General features: G+C 48.1%; 1 protein-coding gene across 2 annotated transcripts in view; it reads right to left on the reverse strand.

Moving 5' to 3' along the window:
• The window catches only part of Slc6a17 (solute carrier family 6 member 17), a 49,206-nt gene extending 32,928 nt beyond the window's left edge, over positions 1–16,278 (reverse strand). Inside the window, exon 1 of one of the 2 annotated variants that reach the window (XM_057793126.1) lies at positions 15,876–16,278. The gene's annotated coding sequence lies outside the window, so the exon portion shown is untranslated. Of the gene's footprint in view, positions 1–15,525; positions 15,738–15,875 lie in introns of those variants that run through there. The other variant, XM_057793127.1, reaches the window with a different exon arrangement.
• Positions 16,279–25,222: the final 8,944 nt, after the last annotated feature.

Raw genomic sequence — 25,222 nt, forward strand, 5'->3', positions numbered from 1 at the left:
AGGCAAGCTTTGAGGTCTCATATGCTCAAGCCATGCTCAGTGACTCAGACCACTTCCTGTTGTCTGCAGGTCAAGACATATGACCCTCAGCTCCTTCTATGTCTGCCTACATGCCGCCATGTCACTCCATGATGATAACAGACTAAACCCCTGTGAATGTAAGCCACCTCAATTCAATGCCTTTCCTTTATAAGAGCTGCTGTGGTCATGGTCTCTCCACAGCAATAGGAATCCTAACTAAGACAAAGGCCTTCTTCTCTTAAGTTGCTTCCTGTCAGATCTTTGGCTACAGCCATGAGACAATAACTATACACAGAGAAACTCAGCGTCTGACTTCTCTAAACTCTTCCTTTTCAAAACATAACCCATGGGCCAAGGAGTCACCAGTTTGGTAGAAATAAGAGCCTCCCTAGGATTCAGAAGGCTCCCTGAGTCTCACTATGGGGCTCCTGGACGGTAGCTACCAGGTTCCTCTTATTTCCCTGGCAGGAAAGCTGCCCAGGCTCCGCTATGGATTCTGGCACCAGAGCCCTAGAAATGTTTGCTTGGTGCCAACAAATCCTGGGTCATTGCTCAGCACTGACATTATCTGAGGGCCACTGCAGCCAAGAGCTGGTTCTCCATCCTTCAAGCGACAGCTTTATGGCAGATAACGTCTGTACAACATGGGCGGGGGCGGCAAAGCCCTCCCCTCCTCTGCCACCCCTCATTTGTCTTTTACACTTTCCCTCACAGAAAGAAAGCACCAAGAAAGCAAGTGCTTTGAAGAATCCAATGCTCTGTTATATTTCAAGGCACCTCCTCATTAAGGAGAGGCTGGAGAATTTAAAATAAAACACACACACACACACACACCCCAGCCTACCATTGCCCTGCATCTTTCTAGGGATGTAAATTAGCCAGCTCTGTAATTACTTTATTAAGGGAACAAGCTGTCTCTGGAAGCCAGACTTGCTATTCTTCTCATGTGTCTGTGCCCCCTGAAAAGCACAGGCAAGGTCACTGTGCGGCAGAAGGGCACAGGACATTCTTGCTTCTGGGGTTGACATAACCGTCCTGGCTAACTCCAGCCAGGACCTGACCAACCTAACCCTGCTGTATGTGTGATAAACCTGTGAGGCCTTATGATGACAGGGGTGGGGGCATCCATGCTAGTCTGTGAGACTGGCTAGCTCTCCCCAGGCCAGGCTGTGGAGCACAGCAGCAGGTGACACCGACCTGCACTCTTTGTTCAAGAACAGCAGTGAATCTTTTGCAACTGCCCTCTCCACCCCAGGAACAAGACATCAAGGTCTTGGGCTTTGGAGGAACTGGGGCAGAGTCAGCCTCAGAATTCCCAATAAGACATTCTGTTGAGACTCCACAGTGGGCTAGCTGAATATTCCATTGCATCCTGGAAAATCCCCCAAGTTGGCACAGTGGGCTAGTTGAAAATCGCACTGTGTCTCTCTCTTCTATGGTTTGCCTCACAGAACAGGATAGGCCCTGGGGAGACAGGCCAAGGAATTTGTGCCCCACTTTTCATGGGTGTCCTCTGCAGCATGAGAGAGTACCTAGGTAACCAAGCTGAGACTTCTGTGACCCTTTTCCATGCCCATAGAGGGTGCTCAAGGTGGCACTTGTGCATCTGTAAGCCCTTCAGCCCTCAGGACTCTCTTCCCCGCTGCCATATAGCCATGCAGTACTCAGTGAAGAGTACTACAGGAGTTATGTGATAGGGAGGCCTGTGTCTGGACCTGGCATGTCAGGGCGAGTGCCCCCACGGACCCTACAACACTCAACTGGAGGAAGCCTAAGGAATCCACACGCGCTCCTTGTCTGGGAACTTACTCCTCCCCTGCAACTAGCCTTGAAAGCTTTTGCTGCAGATTAGAGCCAGGGATACTGGTTGTGGGGTCTGGAGATTGCAATCTGGGATGCCTTGGCTTAGAATTTCCTCCAGTTGTCTTTCTCACATAGGAGTTCAGGAATGTTCTGCAGCGCATTAGGTCTGATCATTAGGCTCGAAGTGGAAAAAGCCAGGGGAGATCCCCACCAGCTGCAGAATCCGTCTCCATGCTAACCAGCTAGAGCACGTTTCCCCTAAATACCTGGAGAGTAGCAGCTCTAGTCGCTAATGTGGAAAAAAGGGCCACCACTTTCAGCTAGGAACACTCAAGGACAGAGGCAGCACACAGTTGGGAAGAAAGAGCTGCTTGACCAGCGGCCACAGGGCCACACTCAGTGTGGCTTTCCTCCTCCTGATGTCACTCAGAGTGTCCTCCAATCTACGGGATGGTGCCCAGGGACCCCTGTACCATGGCAGGACGCAAGCTCATGTTACAAGCTGCACTGCTGGGCTGTAGCCAAAACGAGGAAGTTCTGAATCCAGTGATACTTCCAGGTGATGACCCAATATGACATTGGGTATATAGATGTGTGTGTGTGTGTGTGTGTGTGTGTGTGTGTGTAAACTAAGACTTATAGAGAGGAAATAAATTACTCAGAGTACTCAGATCCTCCTGACACCCTAACAGGGTATCCTGCCAGGATCGATGTTGTTGATCTGAGGGGGGGGGGGGGTTGCAGGAAGGAGGCAGGCATCCCAGGATCTGTTCTGGGGAATATGATGCTGCAGTTAGCAAGACGGACCCTCTTTCTTTCAGAGGGCCAGGTACTAAAGAAATAAATATCAAATGTAATAGCCAGGGGTGATGTGCGCTGCAAAGAGAAACAGCATGGGCAGAATGGTACCAGCTGCCTTCATGCTGGGGAGGAAAGAAGTCAGGAAGGGCATCATCTGGAGCAGAGGCCCAAATGACAGGAGAGAGCACTGCAGAGATGAATCACACACACACACACATACGCACTCACTCATGTATGCACATATGTGTGCATGCCCACACACACTTATGAAAGGAAGCTCTGTGAGTAATTCAAGAACAGCAGTGTGACCCACATGGCCAGGGTGAAGAGGGAGAGCAGGGAAAGTATGATGGGTAGTAAGGACTTGGAAGGGCATTCTCCATGAAGTGTTGAACACATACTAGCCGTGTGCTCCTGGAAAAGACCCATTAGTTACCCAAGTGCCAATTCCCTCGTGATGAAAATGGCTCTATTAAATGACAGGGTCCCTCTCCCAGAAAGCTAGAACACATGGCTGGAAATGCCCAGCACAGAGCTAGGGCCCAGCCACCAACAGCTGCAGCCTGAAGGCCTGGCAGTATTCATCTTTGCACGTTAAACTATGTAAGATCTCATTTATATTTGCTTACATGATTCTCCTTTCTCTTCAGAAAGAACTGGAGTGGCAGGGTGGTGGTGGTGGCGCATGCCTTTAATCCCAACACTCAGGAGGCAGAGTCAAATGGATCTCCTACAAAGCAAGTTCCAGGATAGTCAGGGCTACACAGAGAAACTCTGTCTCAAAAAAAAAAAAAAAGAAAAGAAAAGAAAAGAAAAGAAAAGAAAAAGTAAGAAAGAAAGAACCAGAGTGAGCAGAGGGCCACACCTCACAGGTCTACTCCTCTACCTGTTCATTCTCCAGGCTATTCGCCATCTTTGACATGCTTTAATTTTTTATTGCATTTATTTATTTATTTATTTATTTATTTATTTATTTATTTATGTGTGTTGTAGAATATTATTTTAAAATGTGTTACCTTTGTTTATGCTGTGAAACATTTGTTTTAAGGGTGCAAAGATGTGCTGCATTCCTTTATGTTGAATTTGTTTAACTCTGTGAAGCTGTGATACTTTGCCTGTCTAAAACACATGATGGTCTAATAAAGAGATGAACAGCCAATGGCAAGGCAGGAGAAAGGATAGGTGGAGCTGGCAGGCAGAAAGAATAAATAGAAGGATAAATCTGGGTGGAGAAGAAGAAAGAGCAAGAGAACAAGGAAAGGAGGACATCAGGAGCCAGCCACCAGTTACACAGCAAGTCACGGAGAAAGAAGTAAAGAAAGGTATACAGAAATAGAAAAAGATAAAAGCCCAGAGGCAAAAGATAGATGTGATGATTTAAGATAAGAAAAGCTGGCTAGAAACCAGGCAAGCTAAGGTCGAGCAGTTATAAGAAAGAATAAGACTCCATGTTTGATTTATTTGGGAGCCGAAAGAATAAAACAAACAAGCAAACAAAAAAGTTCCTACATTTTGGTGTTCTAATGTGGGGCTAGAGTAAAAAAAAAAAAATCCAACAACATGTGTGTAACATAAGTTTCTGTCCCTCCAGGTCCCTCAGCCATTCAGTCCCAAAGAAACACACAGAGGCTTATATTAATTATAAACTGTTTGACCTATTAGCTCAGGCTTATTATTAACTAGCTCTTACAACTTAAATTAACCTGTAATTCTTGTCTAAGTTTAGCCACGTGGCTTTGTACCTTTTCTCAGTGCAGCATTCTTATCCTGCTTCCTCTGTATCTCGCTGGTGACTGACTGTCTTGCCTCTTCCCAGAATTCTCTAGTCTGGTTGCCTCACCTATACTTCCAATCAGCATTTTATTAAACCAATGCAAGTGACAAATCTTTCCAGTGTACAAGAGCATTATCCCACAGCACATATGTGTGTGTGTGTGTGTGTGTGTGTGTGTGTGTGTGTGTGTGTGTATATATATATATATATATGTTACAGCACACACACGAAGATCGGAGAACAATTTGTGGGAGTTGGTTCTCAGGTCTTCAAGCTTGGCAACAGTTTTCTTTACCTCCTAGGCCATCTCAGGAGCCATGTAGAGCTTCTTTAGAAGGAAGGTGGTACCAACAGCTTGAAATGATGCTTCTTAACCCAAGCCCTCACACCAACCTACAAGCTTAGAGACCATGCACTGGCTTGGTCTATGACTAAATGCCAGATTTCAGATCAGGGTATGGGGATCCACAGTTACCTAGCCAATGGCCCTAAAACAGCCTTGGACAAACACCAGGATACTAGAACCCTAAGAGGGCAAACTCTCTCTGCTCTGCCTTTACATCCCTTAGGACCTGCCATGAGTCAAGATATGTAGCCAGCACCCTAACTTCACAGGACCTCAGTTTCCCTGTGTGCAAGAATCAGGAATCAGTGCAGCCTTCCAGCATACATCCAGAGTGTCACTCCTGCACGTGGGTATGAGCAAAACATGACCACCCAGGCACTGGGTGCAGCAGGTTCTGCGGTCTGTCTGTTCTGCCCCTCTCCACCGGCTGAGATTCTGCTGGAGTGTGGTAAGGAGGTGTTGACAACCAACCACACCATACTCCAGTTATCCCCCTGTAGTAGCTGGGGTAGGCTGTAACGTCTTTCAGGAGCAGCACATCAGACGGCGAAGTTGCACGGTACTCTGAAAGGAACGCCTCAATGACTTAAAGCACAACACAGAGGGGCTCAAGAGCAGAGCAAGTCTTCAGTGCCAGCTAGTCACTTAGCAACCCGTGCAGCTCAGCGCTCGGAATAGCTCATGTGAGAAAAGCAGGACTGAGCAATGAACTGTGAATCTTCTTTAAAGGAGAGGGAAAAATATAGCGAGACTAGGAGGCAGATAGGTAGAAATATCTCCTGCCAGAGCTCTAATGGCCCCACAACAAATGTTCAGGCACAACACCTTGGTAATCAGCCATGGGCAGGGCATGGCTGTTCTCACCCTGTGAGCAGCACCACACCCAGAGCCCCCTACCCCAACGCCACTAAATACGAAAAAAAAAGTCTCTTCTGGAATGCTATATTAGCTCCTCTGAATCTGGTGTGTCTCTTGTTCAGAAAGGTTGGACCAGGTCACTGGAAATATGAGCTCCCCGGAGAAGCAGAGTGAACATGATGCCATCTTTGGGAAAGTAGGCGTTCGCCCAACTATTCACACTACAGTGCACACATTTTCCAGTCTGGGGTGTGCCCAGTTCTGCTCTCTAAAGTTTATGGCTCTGGAAAGCATCCTGTGACCCAGTCGTTCTGAAGGAAACCCTTCACACGGAGGCAGACGCTAAGCGGGAATTGAGAACTCTACCCTTTGGGCCTCAAGGCCAAGGTCCAGCTCAGGAATATCTGGTGGTGAAAAAGAAAATGTGGCTAGACCCCTTTCCCTCAGAGAATACATAGTGGCTTCCTGAGCTCCATATCACCTCAGCTTTCCTAATTACCTCAGTGCCTCTGGGCTTCCACACAGCTCAACACAGGTTGGACTGCTATCAGAGACACAAATTGTCCTCCAAATTATTTATAATTCTTTTCTCCAAATTTCTGACAGTCACCAAAGGTAAGCTGATACGCCCTGCATGGTTTTGAGACAGCTTTCCTTGGACTTCCCCTCCCAGGACATGCCTGCAGGGACTCCCAGTCCTGTTTTGAACTCCTCTCACTCCATCCAGTTTTCATGAAGTCTTGCAGGAATGTCCATCTCTGTCCTGACCCCACCACCCTGCTCCTCTTCAGGCCCTTTGTTTGCTTAGGAACATTTACATTTTTGTTTATATACACACACACACATACATATATGTTTGTGTTAGTGTGTGTGTTTGTGTATGTGTGCATGGGTGCATGCATGTGCAGGTCTGAGGATGACTTGTGGGATCTGGTGCTCTCTGTCCACCACAGGTCTTAGCAGCAAATAATTGTCCCCACTAAGCCATCTTGCTGGCCCTTACGTGTGACCTTCAGAAGCAACTGCTAGAAATACCATCTCACTCAGATTCACTGCCCTCTAAAGAGAATCCATAGCCCTTCTTTTTTTCTTTTGCTTTGTTTTTGTTTTGTTTTATTTTAGAGACAGGGTTTCTCTGTGTAGCCCTGTCTTTGAACTTTCTTTGTTGACCAGGATGGTCTCAAACTCAGAGAGATCCGTTTGCTTCTGCCTCCCAAGTGCCAGGATTAAAGGTGTGCACCACCATGCCCAGCCCTATAGCTCTTCTTAAGTCATTTGATTCCCTCCATGTCCACATAAATATTGTCCTTCAATTCCCCCCTCTACAGCAACCCTTCCATGTTCTCAACCTCCAGGAGCCTTCTAAGTCCACCTCTTCACCTTACCGTAGCAACACCTTTTGTAATTCTTTGAGTAAGCACAACTGTGCTTCCTCGTCCCTTCTCCGCATACTCTGTGAGACTACCTTGGCTCCTGGGGTAGTCGGCTGTTTACATGCCCCATTCCTTTTCCAAACAGGACATTCCTCATTGCAGGAAGCAAGGGCTCAGCTTTTTGTCCACCTTCCTTATTTCTTGTGCAACTACTGCCTGTTATATACAGGTTACCCAGGAAAAATTTCCAGGGGTGAACTTCCTTTCCCACCCTCCAAAACAACCTTCTTTCCATGTTGAAATTTCAACTACTGCTTTTAAAACAAATGGGAAGAGTAAAGAAGGAGCAGAGCTGACTGGGGAGACACCAAGCAGGACCAGAAGATTGCAGGGCTCTGCCAGAGTAGCTGAATTGAATGCAGCTTTCTGAGCATGTGGGGAGAACCCAGCACATAGAAGGCAGGTTTCTGTTTCTTATTCATCTGCAAAATAGAGAGCATCACTTACCTACCAACTGCATCTGGCTACCACATGGACAGCAGGAAAAGGAGCAGAAACTCCTTGAGGAGTCAAACACAAGGAATGGTGGTTGTCTGATCATCCATTTTGCCGGCTTGTAGGATTTGTATTTTGGTCTCCTATTTGGTGAGACTAAATTCTGATGTTTTTTCTATTCATGCATGCTCAATAAATATGCTATGAAAAAAAATGAACCTGCATATTGAAGCCCCTTAATTTTTTCCAGCCTGAGTTTAGTTTCCTAGTTTAGATATTTTTCCATTTTCTGATGCAATATTCTGATGTCATGCCCCAAGGATGTCCTCTGGTGGTAGTTTAAAACCTGAGGTACACCAAGAAGCCTGACCATGATCCACTGGCTTTTTCTGCTTTCAAAGGAGGCAATATTTATATTCCACTTTCACCACCTCACTGGGATTCATCCTCATCTCAGGAGTAAGTGTGGATGGGCACCATGTGCCAGGGGTCTAGGGGGAGATGGTTCCCAACAACAAATGAGGCCAAGGAGTCGATTGTAACTTCTGCGACGCCCCCCATCACCTTCCTGTCATGTCTGCTGGATGTGTTCTGTGTGGCTAATATTTTGTTTTTTTAGTCAAGACAGAAAAGAAGCAGGAAAAGAGGCAGATGGTCCAGAGGGGGAGGAACTGGCACTGGAGGACGTGGGCGTGGTCAGCGCAAATAAGATCGTTTGGTTCTGTTTACCATTTCACACAAGGGGGAAATGCACGCTCAGTATGTTAGATGGGCAGCATGGTGCCTCTGCGTGAGTCCGCTCTGACGGAATTGGGTGCTGAGTTCTTTTCTGGGGGTTTCTGGAAACACAGCAGGCTGTAGCCATAACAATGACAGCTGTAGCACACAGGTCACAGGGCTTCAGTTCCACCGCTATGCAAGCCACGGAGCTAACACCCCTCACTCACTCTCCCCCTTAATCCCTCCGTAATTCTAACAGGAAAATGCCACTGGTGAAGAAGTGCAGGTTATGGGGAACGGCCTATGTTTCATAGAGCTCAAGAGTCTTTGATCTCAGGCCAAGGGAAGTAGGTCACCCCTGCCACACACCAGCTGCCATTTTGAAATGGACATTGATTACACATTACGGACTGCTTTTAAGATGTATCAGTGAGCATAAACATGCATTTTGGAACTGGTGGAATAAGGCAACTAGTGCATGGCCAGAAAGCAGAGGCCACTGGATCTGCACTGCCATAGGCTGACTCCAGGGTTTGACTCCAGCCCAGCTGCCATCATAGGAAGACATGGGGTTTAGAGTCAGGTAAGCTTGCTACGTGTCCTGCTCTGCCATCTGCCAGCAGTGAGTCTCTGGGAAAGTATGTAGGCTCTTTTGATCCCACATTCTGGACCTGGAAAGGTGGGGGATGAAAACTAATTCATGTGTATAAAAACGTAAGGACTGTGGTCAATTGAGCCAATACCAGCTGCCTCCTTTAGGAATTTGGCTCAACCCACAGGAACATACACCTGCGATCCTATGATGCCCTGAAATAAATGTGGAACAGGTACACCGGGGCCCGCAGACATGGTGAGCTGCTGGGGACATGCAAGTTCTCATTACTAAAATGACTCTCACTGTCCTCTTGGGCTGGAGGAGTGGAGCCCAGAGTTCTGTAAGTTAGAGGCACTACTGAAAATACATTCTCATTTTTTTCGTTTTGTTTCCTTTATTTCTTTCAATAAATATACACTGTGTGTCAGGCCCTGTTCTAGGACAGCAGAGAACAGAGGAAATTATGTTCCTGCTCTGTGAGATTTATATTCTCATGCTGGGAGGCAAATAAATACATGATACATAATGCAAAGTATGAGAAAATAGAGTTGGGGCAGGGATGCTATGAGATACAGAGGCGTTAAGTCAGCACACTCGGGTAAGCTAACACAAGGGCCTAAACAGAGAGAGAACGAGCCATTCTGATATCCTGGGAATGCATTCAGGAGAGAGGAACCAGAAGGCACAAAGGCTCTGAGATAGGACCAGGGTGTTTGGCAAATGTAAACAACAGAAAGCTTCCTGACCAGAACACCCTGAGTAAGGGAAGTTGGGAGGGGCTGAGGCAGGAAGATAGGGATTGTCTAGAGCAGGCAGGACCCACAGTCATGGGAAACAGTCTGTGCTTTCTTTGAAGCTGGAAGAAAGATCTCAGAGATTCGTGAATTCAGATAGGATCTGACATGAATGTTTTCAGAAGGATCAATAGCTGATTGTAACTCAACAACTGGAGAAACTGGGAAGGTAGACGAAAGATGACATAACCTGGACCAAGCTGTTGCAAGAGGCGTAAGTTCTGAAGAGAGGAACACAGGAAGCCAGGATGGTGAAGGAAACTCCAGGCCCCAGACATGAGGTCCATGTGTACACCAAATTTAAGAACGAAAAAGGTTAAAATTAGACATGAAAACAAAAGTGACTAGCTGAAGGCCTTGATCTCTTCTTTTCCTACCCATGGGGACTCAGGATGGTGGCAGATGGGTCTCCTCGCATCTGCCCAAATCTTCTGACCTGGATTTTCTTAAACTCGTTATTCTCTCTGGTTCCAAAGACACAGAGAAGGATCAGAGTGTCCAATTACCTGAGTTAGCCAGCAGAGTTCTGAAGAGCACTTGAAGCAATAGTAATCAGAAACCCTTAATTACAGTCCCCACATGGCGTCTCCTTCCTGGGAACAAGAAGAGTCAGATCTCTTTCCTTAGCTCTCTGTGCAGCTTGGTGGATGGCTGGGCAAGAAACTGTTCCTTCCTGGGGGCAAGGCACAGCAAAGACCTACTATGCTTGCAATGACAAAGAAAGCGCCACCATCGTTTGATAGGAGAAGATTCTGAGGCAGAGAAATTCTAGCCATCGTGTACACGGTTACCCAGCCATTAAGTGCAAGCGTTGAGCTTTAAATGGCGACCTACCAAGCTCTGTAGCACGTGCTGGTGTTTCCCAACTGTTTACAAATCATGGTACCCAGAAACCACGATTTGTAAACAGTTGGGAAAACTGGTCTGGAACATTGCGGAAAATGAAGGAGGCTTCACAACCCTGGGCCATCCCCAAGCGATTCCCAGAGAGATGGGCATCGTGGTTTCTGGATCACAGGTACCCTCTAGCACTGATTGGGAAGACCTGTAGTGTGTCCTGTGGCCGTGCACAACGGAGCACCGCCACAGGCCAAGTGGAACAACTTGATGAACCATGGCCTCTCCCTGAGGTCAAGAGCTTCCTTACTCCCTTGGGTCCTTCTCTGAAACCAACACCATACTACTCTTGGGTCAAGAGGTCAAGCAGAGTCTTCCTGGCTGTTATACGGAAGCCCCTGATTACCAGTAGGCAGCTGGCTTCCGGGTGTGGCAGGACCGTGGACAGCGCCCACCAGCCATTCTGGGAACCAGCCCAACTGCTCAGCAAGAAAAAACGCCAGCTCCTCTTCCCTTCAAGAAGAGGTAGTGTAAATCCTCACTAGCCTCCCATTTGGCAGCACCTGCTGGGACCACCCTATCGGTGACAGTCACATCTTTTGTAGCAGGCCCTTCTGCTCTGCTTACAGCCCCTGCGGGTCATTAAACCACAGGGGTCTCCAGTCGCAGAGAGAAAAATATAATTGACAGGGTTTTGGGAGAATGGACCAGTGAATTCTATTTGTGAACAAAAGAATAGGTGGCAAATTAGTAGCGCATAAGAAATTCTAGCTAAACCAATAAGAATAAATGACGGAGTGGGGTGAGGCGACCTGCTGTCTTCAGATAAACTGCTGGGCTTAGAGCTGGGGTTCCTCTGGCCCTTAGTAGGCCTCACTCCCATCCCACAAGAACTACAGAAGAAAATGGTCTTTACACCTCAACTCCAAGCTGTAGACAGAGGCAGCCTAAGACTCACTGGACCCAGAACCGTTTTCCAACAAAACCTACCTGGTTCTGAGATAAGAATTCCTTCATGACTCAGTAAAAATTCATACTGTCTCTGAGTATGTTCTCACATAGGAGCTTCCTGTGCACAGTGATATTTAATTATGTGTTTTTAAATAGCTGAATTTGCACATCGATGAATACCTTGGTATTAAAAAAGAAAACTACTCATGAAGAGAGGAGAGAAAGAACGAGCACCAGCAGATTGCATCACCACAAAATGGCTGCCCCTGAAGCAAAGGTTTCTGGATAACTTCTGCTGAGGCAGGGTACCATTCATGCTTACATTTCAGTTATCCTTCCTTATTACAGAAACTTCCCCTTCAAGGTCTTTCTCTGGTGGTCTGTGGGTGGGAGGCAGGCTAAGACAATATGGACCTCAGGGAAAGACAACAGACAGACAATAGGAGCCACATGCCAGTCATCCTAGAACAGCCCAGGAAACAGGGGTAGAGGCCTGAGAAGAGGCGAGTCTCCATGGAATGTGAGACCAGGCAGCAAGCGGCCTTCACCAGTCCCTGACAGCAGCTACGGTGAATAACCGTGCTGTACCAGCAGCTTGGCTCTGGGGTCTGGGCCTCATCAGAGACTGTAAATCCCTGGCACGCACTGTCCAGCAGGGAAACCTGACACACCAGAGCTCCCAGCAGCGCCCGGCTGTCCTTGATTCTGCGGATGCAGAGATTCTCAGGGCAGCGACCGACCTGCTCCACCTCATCTTTCCCGGCTCCAGGCACCAGCCCTAAGTGGACACACTTCAAGGGAGTGAAATCTAGAAGATAAAGACAGGACCAGGACAGAAAGCACCAAGATAGAACCTAAGGTCTTTTTCTGGACTCTGACTCTCCTGGAACCAAATGTCATAGCCCTTAAACCATGGCAATATGGGTCTGGTCATTTTATACCAGTTTCCCGCTGGCAGAAATCTGATTCTTCTTTCCCTTGGGTACTAGTTTGAAGATCAGAGCCCACAGATTTTAATAAAGCTTCATTTTGATAAATGCCTATGCCTTGGCCACACTTATTAAGAACTTGCTATTGGAAACACATCACAAAGTGGTTAAGAGCCTGGAATTTGAAGTCTGACAGAAGCAAGTGCCAAGTCTCAGGTTGCCACTCACTAATCTGAATGACCTTGAGCAAATTAGTTAACCTCTCTGAACCTCAAAATCCACATCTATAAACTACAGATAGCAATATCCATCTCCTGGGACCGTGGAGATGATTGAAGGAGATGGCCTGTAAATACTCAGCACAGCACACAGGCCTCAATAAAAAGCTGGTTATTAGCTGTACATGCCAGCCACGGCACGAAGTGCTGCAGTCCAGAGTTGCGTTTTCCCCTGCTAAAAGCTTGCATGTGCTACCACACACTTGCAATCCTTGGGAGGCAGAAGGGTCAGGAGTTCCAGGTCATTCTCAGCTACAGGGTGGGCTACCTGAGACACTATCTGGGTGGGAAAAGGTAGGGGTGGGAGGAATAGAGAGAGGGAAGGGGAGGAGAGGTACCAGAAGGGCCTGGGATACAGGGGGCATTTCTCTCAGAGCACTGCCTCACTGTGCCTGGGATAGCATACCAGCAATTCAGGACTGTGCTTCCAACCTCTAGCAGCCTAGAGCGCTCCTCAGAGGAGGCTGGCACAGGGTCTGAGGTGCAAGGGTTTTGTTTCGTTTCCCACCCTGGTTCTTGGATGTTTGGCTGTCAAGATTTCTTGCAGCATAGCCTGGAAGTCAGTGATAAGTTAGACTTTGCCTGTGGGGGGAAGGGAAGCGTCCAATCCACCTTCTTTTTAAAACTCTTCTGCTGCTTATCTTAGCGGTTTTAGACGGATTAATGATGAATCGTCCTACTGCAGCAGAATTGGACAGGAGAGCCCAAGGGGCGGGAGAGCACCAAGCAGGAGGATGCTCTGGAGTCCTCGCATCTGTTTCTATTGGTCATGGAATAGGTGTCCAGACAAAATAGGGAAGGCATTGACTTCAGAGTGGACAGACAATGTCAACTCTCTCTCTCTTCCAGTAGCCAACTGTAGTTCCACGAGTCAGCTCCCATTTCCATTTTTTCTTGCTATCTTGATGAAATCTTAGGTCAGCCTTAGATCTAGACCCTTTATAAGGGGAGGACAAGACGTCCAGAATCCCTCAGAAAAGTAGGGGACCCATTCTTCTCCTTCCTTATAGGAAAAGGCCAACATCAGCTCTACTGAGCAATTCCTTTTGAAGCTTCCAGATCTGTTATAGACAGGACTGGTGAGTAGAGAGACGGCAAGACCCATTCAAAGAGAAAGAACCCCTGAAATCTACTCAGCAGGTACCCCAGCTTGGGGGCAGGCCACGGTCATAAACAAATACCAGTGAGTCCAGGTCTCTCTGTTGGAGCCGTTTAGGAGCTGTTGTAAATGATCACACTACTTATCTCACACCAGCCTGGTTCTCGTCCCCAGGTTTCCCATCCAGGGGAGACTTAAAAACAGGTTCACTTCAAGCTGAGCTGTGGGTTCAATCATACAGGATCTGGCCACCTTCATATGCACACACACACACACACACACACACACACACACACACCCTCACTCAGGAGCACAGCATGGAGAGGGGAAATCATCTCTGGTTGAGATCCACAGTGGAAGAGGTGGGAACCCAATATCTGGCAGCACCTGCTATGTCTAGCACCGGTCACAGAGTGAGACTGGGTAAAATGGTACCAACAGCATCCTCCTTAACAACTGTGGAAATAGATGCTCTGTGATGCAGTGACTGGCCAGACCGTGACAATAAACACAGTGCCTCCTCTGCAGCCTGACCCTGCTGGCCATCCCCATGGGGATAGAGTTCAACAGGCCCATGTTAACAGCAGGCAAACTGAGATCTACTCTGAAGATTCACCCACCCCTAAGTCACTTGGCGCTCAGGCCAGTCCCCTCACGAGTGCTGCTAAAGAACTGCACTGATGATCCCACAAACAGTTGAAACACGACTCTGTGTGACTCAGGCTAAGCAAACTCCGATCAGCTTGTGGGCACGATTCACCTCCTGCACTGAGTCACCGAAGGCTAAGCTGCAGAAATCCTCTATTCAACTCAACCACCTACTTGGCCACAGCTGCTCCATTAGAGAAGAAGGCACCACAGGAGCTACAAGCTCTGATGGCCTTGTCTGTAGCCAAGGGCAGCCAGGTGTGACCTGAAAGTCCTTCCTTCCAGGAGATGGATCTACTTTACTGGATAGGATACAATGCGAGAAGCGCAGAAGGCACAAGATGCTTATGCTCCACACAGTTTGAAACCCACCAAAGTTTGACGGATACTATAGAGCCATTCCAGGATTTTCCCAGTCCCCGGAAGTTCTTGTTAACAGAGGCAATGGCGATCTTTCTTCTTCATCCCCATAGCTCTAACCCAACCCAACCCAGCTTGCCTCTTCTTCACAGCTAAACTGCCTTCCAAAGTAGCTCTACTTAAAAATCTCCTTATTCATATGGCCCATTAAACTGTTTCTAAAGAGGGGGAGCGCAAGGATGGGAGAAAGGGACAGAGAAGGAGAAGGGAGGAGGGACGGGGGGGGGGACCGAGGAAGGGAGGATGGGAAGAGGGACAGAGGGAAAATTTCAAAGAATAAAGCCCACTTGACAGCAGCTGGGTCCGAGTAGCCTCAGAACTTTTGAACTTGAACCCGTGACAGAGCTGAAGAGATAGCTGAAGCACTGGGCTTCCTTCCAAGGCGGCCGCGCCCCTGGGGGAGCAGCCTTGGCATACTGAGAACATCCCTTCAGAGCACCGTCTGTCTGCACAGGTATAAATGTGGCGGAGGCCTCTCTCCCGACAGCAGGCCCCTCTAGACTGTGGCCCCCCGTGCACGCCTCTATCTCTATCCATTGGTCCCCAGATGCGCTTTCCTCGGGGGAGGAAGGAGCTCTTCCATTCTAACTCCAAATTCACTGAGGAGCAGCCCCGGAACTGGAAATTAAATATTTATCCCGGCACGAATGTACTGCTTCTCTAGCCAATGTTACCGTCAAGGTCACGGGCCCGAGACCGAGTGGCTGGGGCTGGGGTCCCCAGCTGCGCCAGAGCCTCCTGGTGGAGCTGCGCCCTGAGCGCACTCCAGGCACAAGGACCCACCGAGCTGGCCTCGCTGGTTCTCCGCTGGTCCTCGCCTCTGCAGCTGTCCTGTTACCTCCGGAGTTCTGGGGCATCCTGAGCTCCAGAAGCTGAAGCCCAAGTCCAACCTGTGCAGGAGCTGCTGAGCACCCTTGCCGCGCCAGATCATCGCCGCCCCGGGGCTCTGTCGCCAGGCAACGGCGGCTGGAGCGCCAGGAGGAGCCCCCGCGCCAGCCCTGGGTCGGGCGGACCGGGTGGAGCGCCGCCACGCACCAGGGGCCTCCGGCCTTCCAGGCTGGGGCGGGGCCGCAGCAGGCAAAGTTGCCGTGGCTGGCCCGGGTACGCCAGACGGGAATCAGACGGCGACTCACCTGTCCCGCGTGGACCGTCGCGTGGATTCAGCCCCTGGATTACCGCCGAGTGACCGTGGTCCACGACGGGGCGTGGGTGCACCGTCCTTCCCGAGGGCAACTGGAGTCAGGCGGCGACAGGCCCCGGGCCGGGGCTGGGGGGACCCGGAGCTGCGCGCGCCGGCGCACGCGGCTCAGCTGGCTCCTCGTTCCCTCCCTCGCCGTCAGTCCCAACCCTGCTCCCGCTCTTCGCTCGCTCGGGGCTCTGGGGAGCCACCCCGAGGCCCAGATGCCGAGGCGGAGGGAGCGCGTGGCGCGAAGGCCCTGACCGACTGCCGCCCTCCCCGCGCCCCGTCCGCACTGGCTCTGCGGAGCGGAACGGAGCTGGGCGGAGCGCGGCGCGCACTGTTCCCTCGCTTTCCGAAAGGCCACTCTGGCGGCGGGGCGCCGTGACGCAGGCTTGACTCACGCGCGGGCCCGCGTCAATGCGAGGCTCCTGGGCTGTGAGCGAGGCTCTGATGGCCGACACAAGCAGAGGGGTGGGCAGGGAGCAGAAGGGTTGCCAGGAGCCGCCTCTTAAGACCTCAATGCTCTTCTTAGGGCTTCTATCCTCGGGAAAATGGGCCCTCATGGCCATAGGCCTACCTGAGCCTGGGACCTCACCTGTCTTTACATACTCACCTCTTCTTGACCCTCTTTCAGGATTTCAGTCCTACTTGGTGGTTATTTTTTGCATCCCATGTGAATGTCGCCTCTATTCCTACCTTTGGGCTGTCCTTTCCCACCGTCAGTCCACCATCCTACCAAGACTAACCCCTGCACAATACAGTTTCCCAGAACCCTGACAAATGTGTGGAGTGGGGGCGATGAGAGAGAGGGAAATTGTGACTGGGTACCAAAAAGCTGTTGAAGTATGCTGGCCTTAAATAAGGTATAGACGAAAGGGGAAAGAAGAACCATTGTGGAGGGGACAGTGTGACCAGGGCAAACACGTGAGCAAAGAATGTGTGCAGACAGGTGGTTGCTGAGCTGGAGCAGGGCTGGAGGGTGAGGAGAGGTGAAGTTAGTCATGGGGACAGGATCTGGCTGGCCGGAAGTGCTGTTTGGGGAGTCGGAAACGATTGTCTCTACTCTAGGGAACCTTTGGCATATCACAGGCAGGTACCTGTTTGGGAGGGATGGAGAAGGTGGCGTTGTCTTAATTATTCCAGCTAAAGTTGATTAAGACCAGAAGCAAGAACTCGGAAGGAACTGAGATTCTGCACTTACAATCTAACCAGTTGTCCTGCCACAGTCTTATGGACGCTGACAGAAGACAAAGAACTCCAGGGCTAGAGACAATGGACTTGTATTACGTGGGATGGCAAATAACACATGCTTCCTATTCAGGCCAGCTCCTACTCCTCAAGTCCTATGGGAGGAGTCTCAAGTTTAGGGAAACCTAATGTTTTCTAACGGACTACAAGAAAACCTGCTGGCGATTTGTACCAACAGAATTTTTATCATAAAGGACAGCAAACAAAACTACCCTGCACTATCTTTGTTTTCTGAGGCAATTCACTGTGCTAAGATCCGCTGAACTAGATTGGAACAAGAGGTCATCCGTGCCTCTGCCCATGAGACATCTGCAAATGCAAGATGCCCATTGAGAATAATTTCTCCCAATCGATGGTTCTTTTAGTCAACAAGTATTTAGCAAGCCTACTGTTTGCTGGACACTGTTATGGTCCTGAGGACATAACAGACGAGACCCATCATGATCCCTGCCCTTATGGAACTTACATCCTGGTGCACTTAGCCAGGAAACTAGCAGGAAGGAGGTGCGGGAAAAAGGAAGCAGGAGGCACAAGAGCTGTGATGGGGTGAACAAGTTCAGTGTGCCCCCCAATGTGTTGAGAGGGGTGGGAGGAAGGGAAGCCTCAGATGTAGATGGTTCTGTGGGGAGGGCTATAGAGTTGGTGTAGAGTTGGGAAAAGAACTTTTGAGTCTGGTAAACGTAAGTTTTTAATATAGACTGCCATTACTTACATACCTTGAGTAAGATCTATAACCTAATGAGCCTCAGTTTCCACATCTGTAAAACAGGTACACACTGCAAGAAAATACATGTTTTATGCGGTTGTGATGGTCACATGAGATGATTGTTTTAAATGATCTGATATCACATACCCTTGATAAATGACTGTTATTGGGTGGCTGTATTATCACTAAGATAACCTAGGAAGAGGAGATTTGGGAGCAAAGGTGAAGGACCCTGGATCTGAGGCATACTGAGAACAGCATGTCTATCAGGTACCAAGACAGCCCTAATCTTGAGTGAACTCAGTACTTGGTTTCTTCATACAAACTTCTCTGGGAAAAGAAGTTCCAGTAAGAACTCATCTCCTGGGCTGGAGAGATGGCTCAGAGGTTAAGAGCATTGCCTGCTCTTCCAAAGGTCCTGAGTTCAATTCCCAGCAACCACATGGTGGCTCACAACCATCTGTAATGCCCTCTTCTGGCCTGCAGGCATACACACAGACAGAATATTGTATACATAATAAATAAATATTTTTTTAAAAAAAAAAAAAAAACATCTGTTTCTGATTTCATGGTTGCCAGCTTTGAATGGCCTTCTCGTTTCCTAGCGCCTCCATGTGGCTTTATGAGCCATCTCTCCTCTCTCCAGTCAAGGCCACCTCAATTTTCTATTCTCTCAACCTCCCTTCTTGTCTACCCATTACCTCCTCGGTCTCTCAGAGGTTCCTTGACGCTCACCCAGGACTGTGTGTCGGCCTTGCCTGCACCCCCTGAGTATCTGCACTTCCTCCCTCCAGTCCCTGCAAGAGCAGGGGAGCCTCTCCTGCTGTCAGAATCCAGGTCCTATTTACTCCCTGGGTCCCTTGGCCCACACCTTCTTAACAGCCTCAGACATTGACCACCCTAGATTCTGGGGCTTTCTCAGTGGCTTTGAAGCATGTTCAGATATCTCCTTTAAAAGTTGCCCCAATGTTCTTCTTCCAAATGCTCTGTTTCCATTTTTTCCTCTCCCCTTCACTTCTTAATCAACCTGCTCTCTCATGACATCAAGATGGATGTCAGCAATGACCTCTGACTGACTAAATCTGCAGGACATTTTTCCAGTCCTCCTGTTATTATCCCCTCTATAGTATTTCCTTGGACTTCTCTCCTTCTTTAAGTCCCCGTCTTTATCTCCCTTTGGCCTCTGGTCATCCCTGTAGTTCTTCTGCTGACCTTTATATATTGGACTTCCCAGATCCCTGTCCCTTTGTCCCTCAAGATTGTTCTTGTAAACCACCCTCTCTCCTGCTGCCATCTTCATTCCAGAGTCTCCTGCGCTCTGCACACACTCACTCCGCCTGTCCAGACTGTCTCAGAGTCACCTCCTTATCCAGAGACCCAGCCTGCAAAACAGTCAACATTTTTCTTTCTGTTCCACCTCCAAGTCTCCCTCACAGAAAACCAGTCATCACCTTGCAAGCCCCTCCTTCTTATCTCTCCATGATAGGCACCATTAAATCCTGGTGGTCTTAGCTCCTAAAGGCCATGAGTGTCTGGTCACTTCTCTCTAATTGTATTGTTGCAATCTTAGTTCAAACTATACCTGGACCCTCAGAGTCTCCTGACTCAAATACCAGGTTCATCCCTTTGCCCCATAGAAGAGGAATTTTTTTTAAAGATTTATTAATTATGTATACAGTATTCTGTCTGCATGTCTGCTGCAGGCCAGATCTCATTACAGATGGTTGTGAGCCACTATGTGGTTACTGGGAATTGAACTCAGGACCTCTGGAAGAGCAGTCAGTGCTCTTAACCTCTGAGCCATCTCTCCAGCCCCCTAGAAGAGGAATTTTTAAATGGTTTTCCAAGACACGGTTTCTCTGTGTAGCCCTGGCTGCCCTAGAACTCACTTTGTAGACCAGGCTGGCCTCAAACTCAGAGATCCTGAGCGCTGGGATTAAAGGTGTGAGCCACCACACCTGACTACAAGAGAAATCTTTTTAGAAGTGAAATGTTATGGTGCCCTTCTCAAGCCTGCGGTGCCTCGAGGCCCTTTCTTGTCTCCAGCTTCATCTGCCACTCCTCCCTCCCTGACGTCCCTGCAGCCCACTTGCTCCATCCAGCCTTCTCTCTGCTCTCCCCACTCTTCCCACGCTTTCCTGGCTCAAGCTTCGGCCCATCTGCCCCCTCTGCCAGGAATCTGTGACAGCCCCTCCTCCTCTCCCCTTGCTTCCTGTCCACTCACCCAACAGAATCCTCCACACCCTTCTGACTGTGCAGAAGAATAATGCCAGCCTCTCAGGTGGGTACCTTCCCTCTGTAGTCTTTGTCACACCGTGATGAGGCATTTAAAGATGTGACAATACATTTCTAACAGCAGTGGGTGCCTGGTGAGGCTTCCATCCGTGTGAGGTGCTGCAGCTTCAGCAATGGAGAAGAGATGAGTTGGAAACAGGGGTGGTGATGCAGGGAGACATGGTAGGGTCTAGAAGTGAGGGTGCTCTTCTTCCTGTGACCCTGTGTACACGGAATGGAGCTCTGGGAGAGAGCTTGGCCTGTCCACAAGAGGACACCACCACCAAAAGGGGAGGGGACTTCCATGAGCAGAGACAGCACAGAGTGGCAGCTGCTTCTCCTCACATGGTTGCTTGGACCAGCCTTGGGGATAGCAGGTCTTCCTATAGCTCAGCGCTTACCTCCTCCTGTTGGCACATAGTGTGCTCTGGGTTTCAAGTGCAAATAACGACACATGGGGAAAATCTCTCTGTCAGGCAAGGTGCTCAGTTTCTGGCAGAGGAATGACTGATGCACCAGTCAAGAACAACTGGGAGGTGGTTGGGGTGCTTCCCTCTGTAATAGGCCAGAACCTAGTAAACGTCCCAAAGCAGCCTGTGTGGTGAGAAGACCATGCTGAACTTCATCTAGATCAAGGAAAGCAATGCTTCCAGTTGCAAGAAACAGGGTATTTGTCAACACCCAGTGGTCGGGGCAGGGGTGTTCCAGTCAATTCTTGGTCTGAGTACTGTGTTTTTAGAAGAAAATTAATTGATTTATTTTCATTCATATTTCATTCTAATTTCAATTAGATCCCACCTCATAATTTCTATCTCTTCCCAGTAGTACTAATATAAATAAATATTTCATTATTTATACAAAAAGAAAAAGAAAAAACACTCCTAGAGACTTTTCTTTTTTCTTCTCTTTAAGGTAGAACCTAGAAGTAGAAATTGAGATTTCCTCTAAGAAATCCTGGTATTTCTTAAGGGAACTTGGACCCACCTCCCAAGCAAAGATGGATAAGTTATTCCCATAGTGCCACCACCACGCTGTGAAATTTTCAATAATGGAGATTATAGAAAATAGAAACCTAGAGTCTTTGGGGAGGGGCAAGAAATAGTTTGTTTATTTTTCTCTATCACACACATAACATCATGTTTTATTAATTATTTGGAAATTTAATACAATGCACCCTGAACACACTTGCTCCCCAGTCCTCCCAGATCCACTCTCCCATCCTTGCATATCACCCCACTGCCACCCCACCCTCAAGAAAGAAAAAGCAAGTACAATTTGTGTCGCCCGTATACTCACTGGAGCATGGAGAATGGAGTCCTTCTGCTATCCACCCCTGAGCCCCACTGGAAGTCATCAACTGTGAAGAGCTACACTTCTGCATCTTTATCACAATTTTTAAGGACTCTCTTTAATAGCTTCACGTCTGGACTATTTTCTTTGGGGGATGGGCATGGAAAGAACATCTCTTATTCTCAATTATGAGTCTGCAATCAGCGATACCACTGCAAAAGATTCCTCCCTGCCCATGTCAGCCGGCAGCAGCAAGGATCGTGAAAATAAACGCGGAAACCTAGAGTCTTAACTTACATTGAGATAAAGAATGAGATAACAGTGTGAAATGGCTGATAAAACAGTGTCAAGTCACCTGACTGTCAGCATAACAAATTTATGAGATAATCCATTTGTCAAGAAAAAGCCTCTATTGCAACTCAGTTGTAGAGAGGTTCTAGCCCATGGTCCATTGGCCTCATTGTCTTGTGCCTGTGGTATGCCATCTAGACAGGAAAATGTGGCATAGTAGAACCATGTGCCTCATGCTGCATGGGGGTGGGATAGATAGGTAGGATTTCAAAGATCCGTCCGAGGGCACACCCAAATGACCTGGAATTCTTCAATTAGATTCCATCTCATAATTTCTATCACTTCCCAGTAGTGCTAAGCTGGGGACCAGGCCTTTAACCCTTGAGCTATGGGGTGGATATTCCAGATGCAAACCACAGCACATAGCTACTGAAGGTTGAGCCTTATTAGCAGAATTATGGTTTTCAGGGGAAGGCAGAGGTAGAACAAACCCTCCTAGGTGTCTCTCTATGGGAGTAAGCACAAAGAAGACAATAAGGAACTTACTTTGTGTAATTGGACTTTTCTTTCCTGCCCACCAGTTCCCAAATAACAGAAATGGAGGCTTAATATTCATTGTAAACGTTCAGCTGACAGCTCAGGCTTGTTACTAGCTAACTCTTACATTTTTAAACTAATCCATATTTCTTATCTAAGTTGTACCATGCAGCTCCTGGCTTGTTACCTCATTTTCTGCATGTCCTGCTTCCTCTGCATCTGCTGGCATCTCCTCTGACTCTGTCCTTCTTCATCCCAGCATCCTTAGTTGGGTTGCCCCACCTATACTTCCTGCCTGGCCACTGGCCAGTCACCTTTTTATTAAACCAATTTGAGTGACAAATCTTTACAGTATACAAAAGGATTCTTCCACAGCAGCTTTGTCCTTGACCTCATAGGCAGGTGTGGGTCCAGTGAGGCCATTGACATTTCTGGGCTTAAGGAACAAGCAGGGGGAAAAGCTGGAAGATGAATTCAGTTCTTTAATATAGAAATGTGACATCTCAGGCCTAGCAGCTTCTACTTAGGAGATAGGGAGATAGGCCACTGGGTATGAGATCTTGCTACATAACCAGGAGGTCCTTAGCAACCATGTAAAGTCATATATGCCTGTAAGCCCAGAACCATGGGCATGGAGACCAGAAGATTACTGCTGGACTGTGTTGACCCTTAGCCTAGCTCTGAGCAAGATGCCCTATCTCAAAGAAATATACAAAAAGACTGGTACAAAGTACACTCAACTTTTTCCTCTGGTTCTGTATGAGTGTATCAGCATGTACACGTGTGTATGTACCACGTAAATATACACCACACATGAGTGCATTCACAGGCACAAGAGGGATGTCTTAGGATATCTATGGCTATGAAGAGACACCATGACAATAGCAACTCTTATAAAGTAAAACATTTAATTGAGGTGGCTAATTACAGTTCAGCGGTCCAGTCCATAATCACGGTGGGAAGTATGGCAGTGTGCAGGCAGACATGGTGCTGGCTACGTCTTGATCAGAAGGCAACAATAAGTAGACCGAGGCACTGGGCATGGCTTGACTATTTATGAGACCTCAAAGTCCACCCTACAGTGACTTACTGCCCTTGCTGGAAGGCCACACCCACTCCAACAAAGCCACACCCACTCCAACAAAGCCACACCCCCTAATAGTAGCACTCCCTTTGAGCTTATAGGGGCCAATTACAGTCAAACTCTAACAGGGAGTATTTTGATATAGTATCAAAAAATAATAGTGAGCTATTGAAAGTTTAAAAACATGGAAAAGGCATCATGACAAGGACTTAGCTAGGCTTACTTGGGAGGTGTTTACCCCAGAGGCTTTCAGAAATATCCTGCTTTTTCAGAAGAGTTCTCAATTTCTAGTCCTAGAGTCCACTTGTGGTAGCTTCCAGGAAGTTCTTCATTGTTGACTTTGTATGTTTCATAATAACCTCACCTTGGGACCTAAGGAAGATTCCTAAAATGGACTCCAGTGACAAACAGGTTTGGTGGAAAATGGCAGAGAAATGGGAATGGAATTGAGATCAGAGAAGGAGAGCGCAGGATGACACACAGAGAACTAATGGAGGTCTCTATTTCCTGCCTGCCACCTCACGTTCCTCCGCCTGCCCGTGACTCAGAGGAGCTTCTGAATGGCTTTGTTCCTTATCTCCCATGGCAACACAAGGCCATCGTGCTGGTGGTGGAGATATGAATGCACAGCCCTTCACAGGAACAAGATGTACCACGCAGGCTGCGTCATCTGATTTCTTTGTGTCTTGGAAGTCAATGTCAGGAAACAAGACCCCTAGAGAACCTGACTTCAGAGAGTCCTTTCTGGGTAGGATGGACATCCCAGCTCACCATGCCACCGTCACCATCCAGTACCAAACCCAGAGCAGACCTTTGGAAACAAATATGCTAGGGCAGGATTCTAGGCACACATCTCACTGCAGGAAAGGATCTGCTCTCCTCTCTGTTGCCCTGGGCTGCAGTGCAGAGCTAGGTAATATGAGGTTCTGAGGCTGGCACTACCTGCACACTACCCAAACAATCTCTGGTAGATTGTTCAGTTTCTATGAACTTCATACTCTTTATCTGAAAAAAGAAATGGAAATGGGATAGGGAGATTGCTCGGTGTGTAAGAACCCATGGGGCGAAAGCATGAGAGCTGAATTCCAGGGCATCCACATAACAGCTAGGCATGTGTGTACCTGTAGCCAGCGCCAGGGGTTAGAGGAACAGAAGATTGAAGGATGCCTGGCCAGCCAGCCTAGGTAAAAATAGTGATCCACCAAGGGAATAAGGTGGACAGTGACAAGACAGGACACCCAATGTCCTCTATACACACACAGGAGCTCTCAGGCACTTCACACACATGTGTGCACATGCACGCGTACACACACACACACACTCACGTGCATGGGCATGTAAAAAATGGGGAAGAAATGGAAACGGAAATCTGTGCCCTGAGCTCACCTGGATGCTGTAAGGGTAAAGGAAGTGCACGAACTCAAGGCAGTCTGCCACAGCTGCTGTCAGTAGGAGCGCTTAAGATGCACCAAGCACTGCTCTGGGCAACTTCTTAACATTTAATGTTATAACCATTAAATCATTAAATAGCCATTTGCTCCAGAAGTTTTAAAATACATAGTGCATGCTCCCCTTGAAGGCTAAAAGCTTCATTTGAAAAGTAACCTAACTAAGAAACCTAATGAAAACCGTTCGGCAACGTTTGGTTATAAAAATTAGCAAACTAAAAGTGTGTAACCTTCCGATCCACAGCAGAGAGCTCAAGAAATGATTCTGTTACCATAGCAACAACAATTAAAAAGAAAAACGGGAATATAAATTAAAGATACGTAGAGAATCAATATGAAAAAGAGTCCAAATAAAACCAAAAGGTTCAAAAGACGGCTTGAATATAAGGAAGGAAGTGGTGATGGTTGAATGAGCCATAACT

The sequence above is a fragment of the Chionomys nivalis genome, chromosome 18, assembly GCF_950005125.1.
Source record: "Chionomys nivalis chromosome 18, mChiNiv1.1, whole genome shotgun sequence".
In the NCBI taxonomy this organism is placed as follows: Eukaryota; Metazoa; Chordata; class Mammalia; order Rodentia; family Cricetidae; genus Chionomys; species Chionomys nivalis.